Source organism: Anolis carolinensis, unplaced genomic scaffold (assembly GCF_035594765.1).
Source record: "Anolis carolinensis isolate JA03-04 unplaced genomic scaffold, rAnoCar3.1.pri scaffold_15, whole genome shotgun sequence".
Lineage (NCBI taxonomy): Eukaryota > Metazoa > Chordata > Lepidosauria > Squamata > Dactyloidae > Anolis > Anolis carolinensis.
This window is the reverse complement of record NW_026943826.1, coordinates 8,195,664-8,214,772: the sequence shown is the minus strand read 5'-3', so window position 1 is coordinate 8,214,772 and position 19,109 is coordinate 8,195,664. Positions and strand designations below refer to the sequence as shown.

The following is a 19,109-nucleotide window of genomic DNA, read 5'->3' as shown; positions in this document are numbered from 1 at the left end:
ATTAGCCACACTCTGGCTATCTATGTCATGGTTTTGTTAAAACATTAGTGAGTACTAGCTGTGCCCGGCCACGCGTTGCTGTGGCTTTTTTTAGGTGTTTCCGTGTCTTAGAGGGGGGGGAATCCTTTGTTGGGAGGTGTTAGGTGGCACTGATTGTTTCCTGGATGGAATTCCTTTGTTTTCAGAGTGTTGCTCTTTATTTTGTGTTTTGAGATGAGAGAGTGATGAGTACCGAATGGGTTTGGACCCTCAAAGAGTGGGTGTTTCCCTGTTCGAGGGGGGGAGGAATCCTTTGTTGAGCGTAAGAACGTAGAGATGTGGATGAGGGTTTGTGTTGTCAATTTTCTAGGTTGGAGGGGTCTTTAGTTTTGTTGTTTTGCCCGGTGGAGCGACGCCATTATCCTTTTATATATATAGACTAGCTGTGCCCGGCCATGCGTTGCTGTGGCAAAGTCTGGTGGTATGGGAAATAAAGTATTGAGGAATTGGTGGTAGTTAAGGTAAAGGGTAAAGGTTTTACCTTACATTAAGTCCATTATAAATGGGTTATATAGCTGTGTGAAAGGGCCTTGAGTCTACACTGCCATATAATCCAGTTAAAATCTGGTAATCTGTATTTTATAGGTAGTGTGGAAGAGGCCTAAGTGAGGCCTAACTCTGCCTGTCCCCTGGGCTGAGTGGGTTGCTAGGAGACCAAGTGGGTGGAGCTTAGCCTTCTAACTGGCAGCAATTGGATAAAAACAATTATTCCTCTCCCTCTAATTAGGACTTTATTTTTCTTTTCTTTTTGTTGTATGAACATAGAGGCATGGATGAGGGGTTGTGCTACCAAGTTTAGTGTTTCTGGGATGTGTAGTTTTGTTGTTTTGTCCTAGGCCGAAATTTCATTACCCTTTTATATATATAGATGGTCTCTGAAGATATCAGGTGTTAAAAAAGAAAGGCTCTGAAGACAACACTGTGAGGCAGATTACTGCTTTTGAGGAGAAAACTAAGCCATTGCTATTGATGGGACTACAAGGACAAGGTCTTGTGTGATGTTGTGTGAGCATGTGTGTGCCTGTGTAGAGGGGACTGATGGCCACAAGGAACGCAGCGTAATTCTCCTGCAGCTCTGCTTCAAGGCTTGCCCTTCCACCGTTGCTTAAGCGAAATGTCAGCCAATGCTAAACGGCCTCAACCACACATGCTCCCTCCAAGGGAGAGACTATAAATCAGGCAGCAGTTAGTGGGAAAAAAGCAGGTTCCAAGAAGGCAACCAGTGGGAGATTTCTTTAACAGAGGGAAGGGAAAAAGCTGGGGTTTCTCCTGCGTTTGAGTTTATTATGTGGCTCAGCGGTGAAGGAATTCATCATTTATTGTCACCCCGCTCCCCCTACGCTGCGGGCTCTCCGTCTCTGTCTTTTTCCGTTGAAGGAGAACAGGAGACAAAGCAGAAAAGCCTAGTGGCAATTGCAATCAAGTTTGTGTAAATTTGGGCCCTCTGTATCCTCTTCACAAAGCCGTACAAAGGCTTCCAGGCTGGTGTCTCAGCTGGGAATCCAGGCACCACAGCTGTAGCCAATGCCAACTCCGTTCCCATCAATATGGAAGGACCCTGGCAACCTGCTTATAACCTTCCCTCCCGTCCTTCTCACAAAAGAAAGCAGCAGACAATGTCTTCTCGGGGCTCTCTTGCACACCAAAATCTTAAATATTTCATTACATTATTCCCCCGCTCCCACCTCTTTTCTTTTCTCAGCTCTGACAGCGGAAAGAAGAAGAAGAATAGAAACCAGATCTTAAAGCTGGGCACAGAGAAAAAAAATTAAACTGAGTCAAAAGTGAGTTGGAGGAACTCTTTTTTTAACCTTATATTTATATTTGCATTGTGTACCATAGTTGCTTAGACAGCTAAGAGACGCCATACACAGAAGAAATATATTTTTCTAAAATACAGGCAGTCCCCGACTTACAAACATCCGACTTGCAAACAACTAATAGTTAAGGACGAAGGTGAGATAACAGGAAGTGAGAAATCTACCCCTAGGAAGGGAAAATCACTCTTTAAAGAGTTATCATTAGAGTTGTGCACGGAATTCATTTCTCCCGTTTCCTTCATTTCTTTCGGTACAGTAGAGTCTCACTTATCCAACATCAAAAAACAATATAATTTACAATAATATATAATAATTGTAACATATTGTATATACAATAGAGTCTCACTTATCCAACATAAATGGGCTGGCAGAATGTTGGATAAGCGAATATGTTGGATAATAAGGAGGAATTAAGGAAAAGCCTATTAAACATCAAATGAGGTTATGGTTTTACAAATTAATAATAATAATAATAATAATAATAATAATAATAATAATAATAATTTTATTTTTGTACCCCGCCACCATCTCCCCAGAGGGACTCGGGGTGGCTTACAGATATAAATTAAGCACCAAAACATCATGTTATACAACAAATTTGACAGAAAAAGTAGTTCAATACGCAGTAATGCTATGTAGTAATTACTGTATTTACGAATTTAGCACCAAAATATCACGACTACATTGACTACAAAAATGTGTTGGATAATCCAGAATGTTGGATAAGTGAGTGTTGGATAAGTGAGACTCTACTGTACTTTGGGAGCATGTAACAGGACCTCCCCCCTCCCGTTATGAAAATCCGCTTGCCATGAAATCAAGCAGGCTCCGATCCTGGCTCCAAGCCTGCTTTTTGCCATAATAATAATAATAATAATAATGATAATAGAAAAAGGTTTGGATCATTGATGTCGCCATCCCAGGTGACAGTCGCATTGACGAAAAAACTCAGCCACTATCAGGACTTCAAGATTGAACTTCAAAGACTTTGGCAGAAACCAGCGCAGTTGGTCCCAGTGGTGATGGGCACACTGGGTGCCGTGCCAAAAGATCTCAGGCGGCATTTGGAAACAATAGACATTGACAAAATTACGATCTGCCAACTGCAAAAGGCCACCCTGCTGGGATCTGCACGCATCATCCGAAAATACATCACAAAGTCCTAAACACTTCGGAAGTGTTCAACTTGTGATTTTGTGATATGAAATCCAGCATATCTATCTTGTTTGCTGTGTCATAATAAAATAATAATAATAATAATAATAATAATAATAATAATAATAATAATAATAATTTATATTTCACCATATCTCCCCAAGGTGGCTCAGAGTGGATTACAACACACCAAAAAACACATAGAGGCAAATATCCAATGCCTCACCACAAAAACAGACAATAATTTCTTACTCTAGAGGAGGTGCTCAACTGCAGGCACTGATAGTGACAGGCATGAGTGCTTTTTGGACCTGCATGCCACACACACACCCTCTTTCCAAGGAGAGTGAGTGTGTGGCGTGCAGACCCAGAAAATGTGTGCGCTTGTCAGTTGCTGCAGCCAAGCGCCTCCTCTAGAGTAGAAAGAAATAACAGGTAAGAAGAAGCCTCCTTAAAGCGTGCAGAAAGGGGAGCCTGGGAAGCCCCCCCCCCCATAATGGACCAATAGAAAAGAATATTTCAGCACCCCAGAGCAAAAACAGATACCTGATCTCCTGATTTCAGGAAGCTCCCAAAAAACAGATCGGGGCCCCTACCGGAAGCCAGAACACAAAATGGTTCAAGGTTTATCCTGAATGCACAACTTTAGTTGTCATGGGGGAAAGGTGTCTCCACTGAAGCTTTATCACCAATCCTTGTTTCCATAACAAGTCAAATTTTCCAAAATTATCACAGGGCCAGAAAGTGATGTGAAATCTTCTGAACGGGGGTACAGACAGCAAAACAAACACCGTAGGGGTGTTCACCCTTCCCTAGGCTATCCAAAGCTACTGTATGTATATGTATGTATGTATGTATGTATGTATATGTATATGGAGCCCCGGTGGCGCAGCATGTTAAAGCGCTGAGCTGCTGAACTTGCAGACTGAAAGGTCCCAGGTTCAAATCCCGGGAGCGGAGTGAGCGCCCGCTGTTAGCTCCAGCTTCTGCCAACCTAGCAGTTCAAAAACATGCCAATGTGAGTAGATCAATAGGTACCGCTCCGGCGGGAAGGTAACAGCGCTCCATGCAGTCATGCCGACCACATGACCTTGGAGGTGTCTATGGACAACGCCGGCTTTTTGGCTTAGAAATGGAGATGAGCACCAACCCCCAGAGTCAGACATGATTAGACTTAACGTCAGGAGAAACCTTTACCTTACCTATATATCTATATATATATAAAAGAGTAATGAAATTTCGGCCTAGGACAAAACAACAAAACAACTCATCCCAGAAACACTAAACTTGGCAGCACAACCCCTCATCCATGCCTCTACGTTCATATAACAAAAAGAAAAGAAAAATAGTCCTAATTAGAGGGAGAGGAATAATTGTTTTTAGCCAATTGCTGCCAGTTAGAAGGCTAAGCCCACTTGGTCTCCTAGCAACCCACTCAGCCCAGGGGACAGACAGAGTTAGGCCTCACTTAGGCCTCTTCCACACTGCCTATAAAATACAGATTATCTGATTTTAACTGGATTATATGGCAGTGTAGACTCAAGGCCCTTCCACACAGCTATATAACCCATTTATAATGGACTTAATGTAAGGTAAAACTTTTACCCTTAACTACCACCAGTTCCTCAATACTTTATTTCCCATACCACCATACTTCGCCACAGCAACGCATGGCTGGGCACAGCTAGTATGTATATATATGGTATGTATATATTTGGCTGTAGGTAGAAATGTACCTGTTTCAAGTTACATATACTGAAGAACAAACCTACAGAATCTATCTTGCCTGTAGAATGTGCTGTGGATCACTGCATTCTGAAAAGAAAATAGATGTTCTGGAACACAGGCCAATTGCCAGCGCCAGCTCAAGTAAACTCACTAAAACAATGAAACTGATGTAAGTGCTAAAAGACATATTTCCTATTGTTTCAATGAATTTTAGCCTTGCTAAGATGCACAATGGATTTGGCTCCATACTTCCATCTAGTTCAGATATTCCAGGGACTGTACTTTAGACCTCTTGCATGCACTATGGTTTATCGTGGTGCCTCTGAAACCATCTGATGTGGAAGACTGGAAGGCGTTTTTTCTCAGTGTGCCAAGCACCAGCGCCATACTTGTGCCAATTGGCTACAGCTGTTTCCTTCTTTCATGGAAACTTGCTGTGGGCCAGCAGCCAATAGCTCACAGACTGGCAGTGGTCCATGGACTACCACTTAGACACCACATCTGGATTTGTTTACTAAATAGTTGGGTTCGCATGCTAAAGCCAAGTAGATGTATGCTGCATCTGTCCAAATCCACCACTGATAGCCCCTGATTTTGGTTATTCATTCAGCCCCTACATTTCTATCATTGAAGTAACTTAAAACTTCAACTGAGCATTTAGAAATATAGTTTAGATATCCAAAGAAAAGAAGACACAATGCCGTGTTGGCTTCCATTACAAATGTATGGGTGTCTTACGTCTATATGTTTTTCTCTTTCTGTTAGGTCGGTATTTTAGTCTTTTAAATATTCTAAGCCCTCCAAAAAAAACCCCTCTAAGATGATTTATAAGCCCCCATTTGCACTGACCATTTAATGCAGTACAAAGGTAACTTCAAACTGTGTCAACCACATTGCAAACTCCCACAAAAGTGTCAGTGCTCTGTTTAATTATGATCAGGGCCTCAAATTCGTTCCAGGATTTCTTATGTAATCATCTGCCCTACTTTCTTTCATTACAGTAGAGTCTCACTTATCCAACGTAAACGGGCCGGCAGAACGTTGGATAAGCGAATATGCTGGATAATAAGGAGGAATTAAGGAAAAGCCTATTAAACATCAGACTAGAGAGATGGGCCAAAACTAACAAAATGAAGTTCAACAGGGACAAATGCAAGATACTTCACTTTGGCAGAGAAAATGGAAATCAAAGATACAGAATGGGGGACGCCTGGCTTGACAGCAGTGTGTGCGAAAAAGACCTTGGAGTCCTCGTGGACAACAAGTTAAACATGAGCCAACAATGTGATGCGGCTGCTAAAAAAGCCAATGGGATTCTGGCCTGCATCAATAGGGGAATAGCGTCTAGATCCAGGGAAGTCCTGCTCCCCCTTATTCTATTCTGCCTTGGTCAGACCACGTTACCTGGAATCACACTGTGTCCAATTTTGGGCACCACAGTTGAAGGGAGATGTTGACAAGCTGGAAAGCGTCCAGAGGAGGGCGACTAAAATGATTAAGGGTCTAGAGAACAAGCCCTATGAGGAGCGGCTTAAAGAGCTGGGCATGTTTAGCCTGCAGAAGAGAAGGCTGAGAGGAGACATGATAGCCATGTACAAATATGTGAAGGGAAGCCATAGGGAGGAGGGAGGGAGCTTGTTTTCTGCTGCCCTGCAGACTAGGACACGGAACAATGGCTTCAAACTACAGGAAAGGAGATTCCACCTGAACATCAGGAAGAACTTCCTCACTGTGAGAGCTGTTCGACAGTGGAACTCTCTCCCCGGGGCCGTGGTGGAGGCTCCTTCCTTGGAGGCTTTTAAGCAGAGGCTGGATGGCCATCTGTCGGGGGTGCTTTGAATGCGATTTCCTGCTTCTTAGCAAGGGGTTGGACTAGATGGCCCATGTGGTCTCTTCCAACTCTACTATTCTATGATTCTATGATTCTATCAAATTAGGTTATGATTTTACAAATTAAGCACCAAAACATCATGTTATACAACAAATTTGACAGAAAAAGTAGTTTAATACGCAGTAATGCTATGTAGTAATTACTGTATTTACGACTTTAGCACCAAAATATCACGATGTATTGAAAACATTGACTACAAAAATGCGTTGGATAATCCAGAATGTTGGATAAGTGAGACTCTACTGTATTGTATTACATTATAACATTAAATTCAGTTCTCCAAGCCCAACGTAGGCCCAGATGGTGTCGATGTAACGAATCATTCTTTTTTTGGGAGTTCAGGTGGGCCAAGGTTTAACAAAAATGCCAAGTTCCATCTCTTAAACACTTCTTAATAACTTCACAGCTCCATATTGTCCAATGACCCTCCAAAGGTTGTCCACCCGTCCCCCGGTGTGTCTCTTCCATCTTCTTTGGCCTTGGAGTTACATTGGCCTCAAGTGATAGCACAATAGCATCTTGGAGGCTTTTGTTTCATTCTTGATTTATCCACCCTCTTTAAGGACTCTAATGAATAATTCAGAATGATGTGAGATTATGGGAAGAGCCTTGCTTTCCTCCATCCCCGCTGCCACCCTCCCTCCTCTCCGGGCTTTAAGCCTTTACTCGCCAAGCAACCCAAAGAGGAGCCTTGCTTGTTCACCCTTCTTTGCTGTCACTTTGATAAATATAATCTATCGCCAATTAAAAGCCCATTCGCTGTCTTCCCTGGTTCTCCTCGTTAACGTCTTCTTACTAAGGTGGCTCCCAGGAACTTTGACAATTATTGATTGTGAAAAAAAGAAAAAAGCCTGTATGGGTTTTCCCTCCCTCCCCAACTCTGTTCAGCGACACATATTGGCATGTAAATAAGTTATTCATCCAACATCACATTCTGATAGAAAAATGACAATGGAATGCTTTGATTTTGGCCCCTTTCTTGTCCTATGTGTGCTCACAATGAAACCAACCATTTGACAATTGGAGGTGGATGGTGTTTAAGCATTTCCCTTGTTTAAATTCATAATTTAACTGTCTTTCTGTCTCCTCCACCGAAGCATATTTAACCTTTTCAGCAGTTCTACCTAAGCACTTGATACTAATTTTGTGCTATTTTCATGGGGATGTTAAGTCCTTGGAAGGCCATGACAGCAGTTGCTAAAATCCTTTTATTTGGTAGATAACTAATAATATTAATCTTTATTTATACCCCATCGCCATCTCCTCAAAGGGATTCAGGGCGGCTCTCGAAAGCACTCCAGAGTGTCGTGCATAAAATTTATTTATTTATTTATTACAATATTTATATCCCGCCCTTCTCACCCAACAGGGGACTCAGGGTGGCTTACAATAAAACACATATATATAAAAAATTATACAGTGCAATATAAATCAGTTAAAAAATTATTAACTTACATCAGTATTCATAAAACACATTATAAAATACAGGTAGGCGTGTTCAGTTAAAAAACCCCCCCCCAAAAAACAAAAAACAAAAAACCAAAAAACCAAAGCTTAGGTAAAGGTAAAGGTTTTCGCCTGACATTAAATCTAGTTGTGTCCAACTCCATTTCTAAGCCAAAAGCCAGCATTGTCCATAGACTTCTCCAAGGTCATGTGGCCAGCAAGACTGCATGGAACGGCGATACCTTCCCCCCGCAGCGGTACCTATTGATCTATTCACATTTTCATTTTTTCGAACAGCTAGGTTGGCAGAAGCTGGAGCTAACAGCGGGAGCTCACCCCGCTGGGAACAGATTCGAACCGCCAACCTTTCAGTCAGCAAGTTCAGCATCTCAGCGGTTTAATCTGCTGAGCCACCGGGGTTATGTAAACTATACATAAGCATAAAAACAGTAAAAACATAAAATAACCGTGACCACAACAAATACACATAGCATCTCATAATAAAATTAATAATAATAATCATAATAATAATAACTTTATTCTTATACCCCGCCCCATCTCCCTGAAGGAACTCGAGGCGGCTTACATGGGGCCATGCCCGGACACAACTGCTCAAAATCAAAACAAAAACAATAAACAAATCAGCCAACAATAAAACACCAAAATGGATAAAAAACAGTCATAAAATTGTTACATTTAATAAAATGTAGTTGTACCTGCGGATTAAAACTATGTTCAGTTAACTAAAGTGCCAACCTAGCTGTTCGAAAACATGCCAATGTGAGTAGATTAATAGCTACCGCTCCGGCGGGAAGGTAACGGCACTCCATGCAGTCATGCCGGCCACATGACCTTGGAGGTGTCTACGGACAATGCCGGCTCTTCGGCTTAGAAATGGAGATGAGCACCAACCTCCAGAGTCGGACACAACTAGACTTAATGTCAAGGGGAAACCTTTACCTTTAAAGTGCTGAAGTAAGTAAGTAAGGCCCACTAAATCACTGGAAACTTGATTAGCCGGCCTGAGTCCCCTTTGGGGAGATAGAGGCAGGGTATAAAAATACATTATTATTATTATTATTATTATTATTATTATTATTATTATTAATTATTGACCCGCATGTTCTTCCACAGTGAGGACATATTTTTCCAGGTCGAAGGCGGTCCCGGTCAGGGTTGGCTTGACGCGCTTTCCTCTTGGCATGTTTCTCCCTTTTGCCCTCCATTCATGCCTCTTCAAAATCCACAGCACTGCTGGTCACAGCTGACCTCCAGTTAGAGCGCTCAAGTGCCAGGGCTTCCCAGTTCTCGGTATCTACTCTACTTGGAATAGCAACAGAATGTACGTCTCCCACACACATCCCCTGGTACCTTCTGGAGTTCCCAGAATTAGTTTCATAAATTGACCCTGTCCGATGACTCCCAAGGATTTAGGGCACCATGGCATAACCTCGACCATTTTGGTTGAGTTAGCCCATCAAATTAAAATGGAATAAGATGTCCATCTGTGTGGTGAATGACAGGCTGCAAAGAAAACCAAGATTCCCACCAGTTCCTTAAGTCCCAATTATTCCCAGATTATCTTTTGAAATCTGAAGATCTCAGCTGAATAAGCCAGTGGGCTGAATTACTGACAGGCGGGTGAATCTCTAAGGAGAGCGGAGAGGGAGCCGGGCCCTGTGGGTTAAAGGTGTCGGTCCCTTTTGCTGACCTTTGGGGGCAAGGGATGCTGTGTTATTGACTGACAGCAGATAAACAGCCTCGCCGTTTTCTGTCTCCTTTGGCACGCCAGTCAGGCAAACAAGAGAGGGCAAGAGCCTCCCAAAGTTAAAGAATAACTGTTTGTAAGGGATGGGAGCCCCTTGGGGCTTCATCTCTGCCTTGGGGACTTCAGATCAAGCATGAGGTAAACAGCATCAGAAAAGAGAAGAGGCAAAAGTCACCTCCGTGGTTACCAAAGGGGGTTTGCTCTCTGGCAACAAAGGCCTCTGTCTCCTCCTCGCAACCTCTTTTTCCCCACAGATCCTATTAAGCAGCTTGCCTTATTTTTCTCAACAGACCAAAGAAATCTGGAGATCCCGGCTTCCCTTCCTTTTGAGAAACACATAAGAGTTTCTCCTGAAAAGGTGGCAGCTATGTATCACAATATATGACAGGTTCTCATGGGAGAGTCCTCTCTCTGAAGGTGTCCTCTGCTTGAAGCACTATCTAGTCTGGTTTAAAGAGAAAGGCCAAAAGCAAGAGTCTACACCTAAAGCAGAGGGCCGGTCCACAATCCTTCAGACTGTAGAGGGGCCGAATTATCATTTGAAAAAAACCGAAACAAACAAACTCCTATGCACACTCTTCTTCTTCTTTACTCGTTCAGTTGTTTCCGACTCGTCGTGACCTTATGGACCAGTCCATGCCAGAGCTCCCTGTCTATGCACACTGCACATGTCTTATTTGTAGTGCAAAACAACAACAATGAAAGAACAATACAATATTTAAAAATGAAAACAATTTTAACCAACATAAACCTATCAGGATTTCAATGGGAAGTGTGGGCCTGCTTCTGCCCAATGAGATAGTCAAGTTAAATAGGATTGTTGTTGTTGTGTGCCTTCAAGTCATTTCAGACTTTGGGTGAGCTTAAGTCTAAAATTAACTATTTATTCATTTACTACATTTATTTATTACATTTATATCCCGCCCTTCTCACCCCGAAGGGGACTCAGAGCAGCTGTATGTACATACAATATATTATATTATTAGTATAGCACAATATTAGCATTATATATTGCTATATTAAACTATACCACTATATTGTAATATTAAAGTGTGTTAAAGCACTGAGCTGCTGAACTTGCAGACCAAAAGGTCCCAGGTTCAAATCCTGGGAGTGGAATGAGTGCCCGCTATCAGCCCCAGCTCCTGCCAACCTAGCAGTTCGAAAACATGCAAATGTGAGTAGATCAATAGGTACCGCTCCAGCGGGAAGGTAATGGCGCTCCATGCAATCATGCCGGCCACATGATCTTGGAGGTATCTATGGACAACGCAGGCTCTTTGGCTTAGAAATGGAGATGAGCACCAACCCCCCAGAGTGTGAGTAGATCAATAGGTACTGCCCCGGTGGGAAGGTAATGGCGCTCCATGAAATCATGCCGACCACATGATCTTGGAGGTGTCTACGGACAATGCAGGCTCTTTGGCTTAGAAATGGAGATGAGCACCAACCCCCCAGAGTGTGAGTAGATCAATAGGTACTGCCCCGGTGGGAAGGTAAAAGCGCTCCACGCAATCATGCCTATGGCCACATGACCTAGGAGGTGTCTACAGACAACGCAGGCTCTTCGGCTTAGAAATGGAGATGTGCACCAACCCCCCAGAGTGTGAGTAGATCAATGGGTACTGCCCCGGTGGGAAGGTAAAAGCGCTCCATGCAATCATGCCTATGGCCACATGACCTAGGAGGTGTCTACGGACAACGCAGGCTCTTTGGCTTAGAAATGGAGATGTGCACCAATCCACAGAGTCGGACACGACTAGACTTAATGTCAAGGGGAAACCTTTACCTTTACTTTACTATGTAAAGTTGCTACTACCAAATATCACCTCAGGTAAAAGAGATTCAAACATTTCAAGGACACTCAAGTGAATGAAGCAAAAGTTTTCTCAAGAAAGCACCTTAAATGTATATTTAAATGTATAATTATGTATATTTTAATGTATATTCTTAATTTTATTGTAATTTTTAATCTTGATGGATTTTTAAATTTGATGAAAACTGTTTTTTGATGTGAATGTTTATATTGTAAGCCGCCCTGAGTCCCCTGATGGGTGAGAAGGGCGGGGTAGAAGTGATGTAATAAATAAATAAATAAATAAATACAGCTTATTACATTATTATTTTGTTTCATTTCAGGTGGCTGACCAGCCCAAATCTCAGATACACAGGGATGCGTGGATGGGCCATGTCTGCTATTGCTTAAGACTCTCTTCACATGCTTTAAGAAACATGAAGTCATAGGGATGTTCATCGCTTTGGTATTTTAAAAAAGCTCTGGCATTACCAAAGAAGGTTGTGTGGGCAAAACTTCGACATGCTCATCCTTTTTTGCATTTTAGAGTTCAAAGGCTCTTTTGTGTTCTCTCTCGCCCTTCATGAAAAGCTTCAGGGCACATCTCTAATGTGACTAACTTTAACATGAATCTGCAGAGACACATTTTCACCATGGCCAACACTTGGTTTCATGAAGGCATTCAAAGCAGCTACAGAAGAAAGCATGGGCCCGCTCTCTCTTTGCAAAACTTCCAGCCAAGAGGCATCTCCAAAATGATAATACAATAGAGTCTCACTTATCCAACATAAAACGGGCCGGCAGAACGTTGGATAAGCTAATATGTTGGATAATAAGGAGGGATTAAGGAAAAGCCTATTAAACATCAAATTAGGTTATGATTTTACAAATTAAGCACCAAAACATCATGTTATACAACAAATTTGAAAGAAAACGTAGTTCAATATGCAATAATGCTATGTAGTAATTACTGTATTTACGAATTTATCACCAAAATATCACGATATATTGAAAACATTGACTACAAAAATGCGTTGGATAATCCAGAACGTTGGATAAGCGAGTGTTGGATAAGTGAGACTCTATTGTATATAAATCACCATCCCGACTTTAATGCATTCCATTCTTTCCACTCCTTCTGTTTTGGTGATGAAGCGAGGCTGGAGGATTTGACGAAATCCATCTTAATAGAGTGTTGGGAATTATAAGTCAGCCTTAAACAAAGTGAGTCTCTGAACAAAAGCAATTAAATAACACCTGAATTGATGAACAAACTGGTTATTGTACGGGTCCATTCTCTAAGTCCACCCCATTAAAAAAACTTCTCTCCTTCTTTTTTCCCCCGTCTTTTCTCCTCCTTTACCTCCTGAGAGTCTGTCCTAATGAATAAGGTGCAATTGGAGTTTAATGGGCCGCGTCGGAGGGGGGGGGAGACTACCATTGGATTGCCCTGGCAACCGATCCTTTCTCAAGATTTTAAACAGTCTGAAATGTGCTTTTATTGTCTGCTTAAAATGTGTCATGCAAGCGCAATGGGGGTGGGAAGCTTGTATGTATCAATTTGTTTCTGTCTTTGAGGCAGGCCTTGGTGTCGGCTATGAATATATGTGGGGGGGAAATGGCCCGGCCAAGGAGACAATGGGCTCAGCTGATTTCGGTTCCAGGGATACCATGCACCACTATGCTTTGGAATGGTGACATATGGTCCCAATCTGACCTAAGCCGTAGCCTCTCAATGGCTAAACTCATACCTCTGCACAAGGACTGGCCATTGTCCTTTTATTTTTATTTTATTGCCATCTATTCATTCCTCAGCCAAGTAAACTTTTCCATGCCTCCACTCTTCTTCGGGGAGAGAGAGGGGGAAGAAACACAATGTCAAATGTTGACCGCTGAAAGAGGATAGTGGAGTGGCAATTTTGAAAGAGAAAGAAAGAAAAGAAAGCAAAGAAAGGAAGAAGAAAAGGGCATAACAAAAACCACCAGCTATTTTCATTGGCTTTTTACACTTGGTTCGGTGGAGTATAATGAAAGGGGTAAATCATAGAATCATAGAGCTGGAAGGGACCCCAAAGGTCATCCAATCTAACCCTATTCGGCCAAGCAAGGAAACACACTCAAAGCACTCCCGAGAGATGGCCACCCAATCACAGTTCTGAAAAGGAGAAAAGGGCTGAGTGTAAATCTATAGCTCATCTAGTTGTGAAACTGTCTGCTACAATTTTCAAGGAACTTGTTAGTGCCAAACTCGACTAGACGGACAAATACTTAATTACTGTATATACTCGAGTATAAGCCAACCTGAATATACAGTAGAGTCTCACTTATCCAACACTTGCTTATCCAACGTTCTGGATTATCCAACGCATTTTTGTAGTCAGTGTTTTCAATACATTGTGATATTTTGGTGCTAAATTCGTAAATACAGTAATTACTACATAGCATTAATGTGTAATGAACTACTTTTTTCTGTCAAATTTGTTGTATAACATGATGTTTTGGTGCTTGATTTGTAAAATCATAACCTCATTTGATGTTTAATAGGCTTTTTCTTAATCTCTCCTTATTATCCAACATATTCACTTATCCAGCATTCTGCCGGCCCGTTTATGTTGGATAAGTAAGACTCTACTGTATAATGAACTATGACAGTGATGGCCAACCTATGACACGCGTGTCAGCACTGACATACCTAGCCATTTTTGCTGACACGCTGCTTGATTGATTGGATGACTATGTCTTTTGTGGCCAAATTTGGTGTGATTTGGTCCAGTGGTTTTGTTGTTTACTCCATGGGAATTATGCACATTATATATATATATATATATATATATATATATATATATATATATATATATATATATTATTGTAGCATATTATCATATTATTACTGTTATATTATTATTATATTATTCATTATTCATGACTACATTGAAACTAGAATAGAGAGAAATCAGCATGGAAACTGCAAGAGGTACCATAGATTGTTGTACATGGAAATAATGGTAGTAAATAGTTGAATACAGTTATATATTACATATATTAATATATATTATATATTACAATTATATATTTATGTTATTTAAACTATATATATTGCGAAATTATTATTTTTTTCTTAAAGTGACACACCACCCAAGTCATGCTAGGTTTTTTGGTGAATTTTGACACACCAAGCGCAAAAGCTTGCCCATCATTGAACTATGATATAGTGACAGACCTGGATGCACCTTGTATGTATATTTATATGAATATTTTTAATCTAATTAATTTTAAATTGTAATTGATTGCAATTATAATTGCTTTATATGTGTGTTTATATTTGTAAGCCGCCCTGAGTCTCCCCTCGGGGGTGAGACGGGCAGGGTAGAAATGTTGTAATAAATAAATAAAGGGACCAAGGCATGTATATCTCCAGCCCATGCTCTGTCGGATATCAACCAGCATGCCAGTGCCTTCAATCAAGAAACAGCTTTCTAAGATCTACAGAGATACTCGCACGAACACCTCAGCAAGCGAGAGTCCAAAAGTGGCAGGCTAAAATCCGGAATCTCAATCCATAGCTGATGCTGGATGAGAAACTTTTTCCTGGGCACACATAAGACTGGGCGACTTGGAAAGCACTGAACAGAGTGCTCTCTGACACCACGAGATGCAGAGCCAATCTTAGCAAATGGGGCCACAAAGTGGAGACCACGACATGCGAGTGTGGAGAAGAGCAAACCACAGACCACTGACTACAATGCAGTCAGAGCCCTGCCACATGCACAATGGAGGACCTCTTTACTGTGACACCAGAGGCATTCCAAGTGGCCAGCTTCTGTTCAAAGGAAATCTGGTATAATGCCAAGTTTTTAACTTTGTTTCATTTTTAAATACATTATAACTGTATCCTCAATTCGCATCTGACACAATAAATAAATATTGTTTAACTCACCAAGTCCTCTGATGATGTTGTGCTTGAAATGTTTAAAATGTTCCAACGACGTTTTTTGTTTGGATTTGTGTTACCTTTGGATCCTGTTGAAAAAGTCGATACAAAATATTAGAGAAAAGCCTGACAATACATTTCTGCCTCTTTCCCAACTGTGTATGTGGTGCAGGCAAGATGTTCCTTTATTGTTTGATTTAACAGATATCTCGCTTTTCTCCTAAACCTGAAACTGAAGGCAAGCCACAAGAAGAGTCATAAAAATATACAGAGATAAAAAACAAAAGAAATTATAACATTAAAATACAATTAAAACACAATTGGATTATAAGCAGTTTTAAGCACAGCAATAAAAAAGTATAGCATCCACCTATTAACACCTCATAAATCATCCAATTGCTGTATGTTTGCTTGTATTAAAAAGTTTGCAATGAAACAAAGGACTCACACTTTCGGAGTCCAAATAACAAAGGACTCACACTTTTGGAGTCCAAATAACAAAGGACTCACACTTTCGGAGTCCAAATAACAAAGGACTCACACTTTCGGAGTCTGCAAGCTCTCCCTTGAAAATAGTTTATATTCCTCTGAGCATGTACAGAATCTTTTCACATCTATGGAGGTCTTGCCCGTGAGGGATGAGCACTTTGCACGTGTTTTTAGGCACTTATTTCGGACCGTTGGGAACTTTTTCTGCAGATGTATTCTTAAATTTGAGGTTCAAACATCCTCCTTCCCCTCATCTACCGATAGATACACATCCTTACATTTTCATGACAGAATAATTAGATCTGGGAGGCATTTACACTGTAGAATTAATGCAGTTTGATACCGCTTAAACTGCTGTAACCCAATGCTATGGAATCCTGGAAGCTGTTATTTAGTGTTTTAAATAGTTATTCTCATATACAGTATCTATATACATATAGGCATTATATATACACACACACATATATACATACCAAAGTACCTGTGTATGTTTGTACCACAAAGTCTGTTGCTTGGTGAAGTGGCCCCTTGTGATGCCACTGGATAGGCTGTTGCTAGGTGAAGTGGCCTTTTGTGATGCCACTGGATAAGCTGTGACAGGTTGGCTGTTGCTAGGTGAAGTGGCCCTTTGTGATGTCACTGGAAAGGCTGTTGTGAAGTGAAGCGTTGGCTGTTGCTAGGTGAAGTGGCCCTTTGTGATGTCACTGGATAGGCTCTTGCTAGGTGAAGTGGCCCTTTGGGATGTCACTGGATAGGCACTGGAAGGGTTGGCTGTTGTTAGGTAAAGTGACCCTTTGTGACGTCACTGGATAGACTCTTGCTAGGTGAAGTTTGCTAGATGAAGTGGCCCTTTGGGATGTCACTGGATCGGCTCTTGCTAGGTGAAGTGGCCCTTTGGGATGTCGCTGGATAGACTCTTGCTAGGTGAAGGGTTGGCTGTTGCTAGGTAAAGTGACCCTTTGTGACATCACTGGATAGACTCTTGCTAGGTGAAGTTTGCTAGGTGAAGTCGCCCTTTGTGATGCCACTGAATAGGCTCTTGCTAGGTGAAGTGGCCCTTTGGGATGTCGCTGGATAGACTCTTGCTAGGTGAAGGGTTGGCTGTTGCTAAGTGAAGTGGCCCTTTGTGATGTAACTGGGTAGGCTGTTGCTAGGTGAAAGTTTGACTGTTGCTAGGTGAAGTGGGCCTTTCTGATGCCACTGAATAGGCTCTTCCTAGATGAAGGGTTGACTGTTGCTAGGTGAAGTGGCCCTTTGGGATGTCACTGGATAGGCTCTTGCTGGGTGAAAGGTTGGCTGTTGCTAGGCGAAGCGGCCCTTTGTGATGTAACTTGATAAGCTGTTGCTAGGTGAAGTGGCCCTTTGTGATGTCACTGGATAGGCCCTTGCTAGGTGAAGGGTTGCCTGTTGCTAGGTGAAGTGGCCCTTTGTGATGTCACTGGACAGGCTCTTGCTAGGTGAAGTGGCCCTTTTTGATATCACTGGACAGGCTCTTGCTAGGTGAAGGGCTGGCTGTTGCTAAGTGAAGTGGCCCTTTGTAATGTCACTGGACAGGCTCTTGCTAGGTGAAGTGGCCCTTTTTGATATCACTGGACAGGCTCTTGCTAGGCGAAGGGCTGGCTGTTGCTAAGTGAAGTGGCCCTTTGTGATGTCACTGGACAGGCTCTTGCTAGGTGAAGTGGCCCTTTGTGATGTCACTGGACAGGCTCTTGCTAGGTAAAGTGGCCCTTTTTGATATCACTGGATAGGCTCTTGCTAGGTGAAGGGCTGGCTGTTGCTAAGTGAAGTGGCCCTTTGTGATGTCACTGGACAGGCTCTTGCTAGGTGAAGTGGCCCTTTGTGATGTCACTGGACAGGCTCTTGCTAGGTAAAGTGGCCCTTTTTGATATCACTGGATAGGCTCTTGCTAGGTGAAGGGCTGGCTGTTGCTAAGTGAAGTGGCCCTTTGTGATGTCACTGGACAGGCTCTTGCTAGGTGAACGTTGCTAGGTGAAGTGGCCCTTTGTGATGTTACTAGATAGGCTCTTGCTAGGTGAAGGTTGGCTGTTGCTAGGTGATATAACTCGATAAGCTGTTGCAAGGTGAAGTGGCCCTTTGTGATGTCACTGGATAGGCTCTTGCTAGGCGGATTGTTAGGAATTGTGGGAGTTGAAGTCCAAAACACCCATGCCTGTTGTAGACACCATCTTTTTCAACAACGTCCCTTCGTCCTACACGGATCTTTCTCTCCCTTTTTCAGGCATTTGTGTTGCTGTCGAGGCCTTAAATGTCAGCTCCCTGGCTCTTCCGCGAAGACAGCAAATGTCCGCTCGGCCTTTTCTCTCCGCCGACCTCTTTGAAAGCCATTTGACCAAGCCACTGACCGTGTCAGCCGGGTTCAAACGCTCCGGACACCGTAGGACGAGGAGGAGGACGTTTCCGGGGAATGGCGTCGCCTCTCGTCGTGGCGCAGCTGAGGTCTCAAGGCCCATTTGCCGAGAAGTCGCTCAGCCTTTCAGGCCCGCGGCCATTTTGGCCCTTCTTGAGGAGAAAACGGACTCGTAAAGGCACGACAGCTCCGCTTTCGGTGGCGTTTTATTCTTCCCGTGACCTCTCTCGTCAGCTCCACTCAGCTTCCAAATATTTCAGAATTATTTCTCCTCAGCAAACATGGCGCTTTCCTCAGCGAGGAGGCAGATGGAGAACAACTTCGACCTCGTTCTATCCCCTCAGGGGAAAAAATTATAGTTTCGCTCATAAAATGCTTAAGAAATGGCCTAGGTCCTGATAGGGCAAACTTGGGCGTTTTGGACTCCAACTCCCACAATTCCTCACAGCTAGTCAGCTGGCTGGGAATTCTGGGAGTTGAAGTCCAAAACGGGCCTAAGGTTTTGAGGGGACGTTCTGAGGTGATTCTGAAGTGAACTAAAAACTGGTTCAAAATAGTCGAAGAAGCTGAGGAGAAGTTCAGAGAAGACATGGGGTTAGTCCTCATAAAGTCTAGTTTTGTGTGTCACCAGTTTTGTGTGGCCTTTTTGATACACAATTTGGAGAGACAACATAATAAC

At 42.4% G+C, this 19,109-nt stretch overlaps 1 long non-coding RNA gene across 1 annotated transcript in view; it reads right to left on the bottom strand.

Annotated features, from left to right (window-relative positions):
* Window positions 1-19,109, bottom strand: part of LOC134294473 (uncharacterized) — a 36,403-nt gene that overhangs the window by 9,374 nt on the left and 7,920 nt on the right. The window contains exon 2 of the long non-coding RNA XR_010001361.1: window positions 15,580-15,662. This is a non-coding gene — a long non-coding RNA (uncharacterized LOC134294473). The remainder of the gene's footprint in view (window positions 1-15,579; window positions 15,663-19,109) is intronic.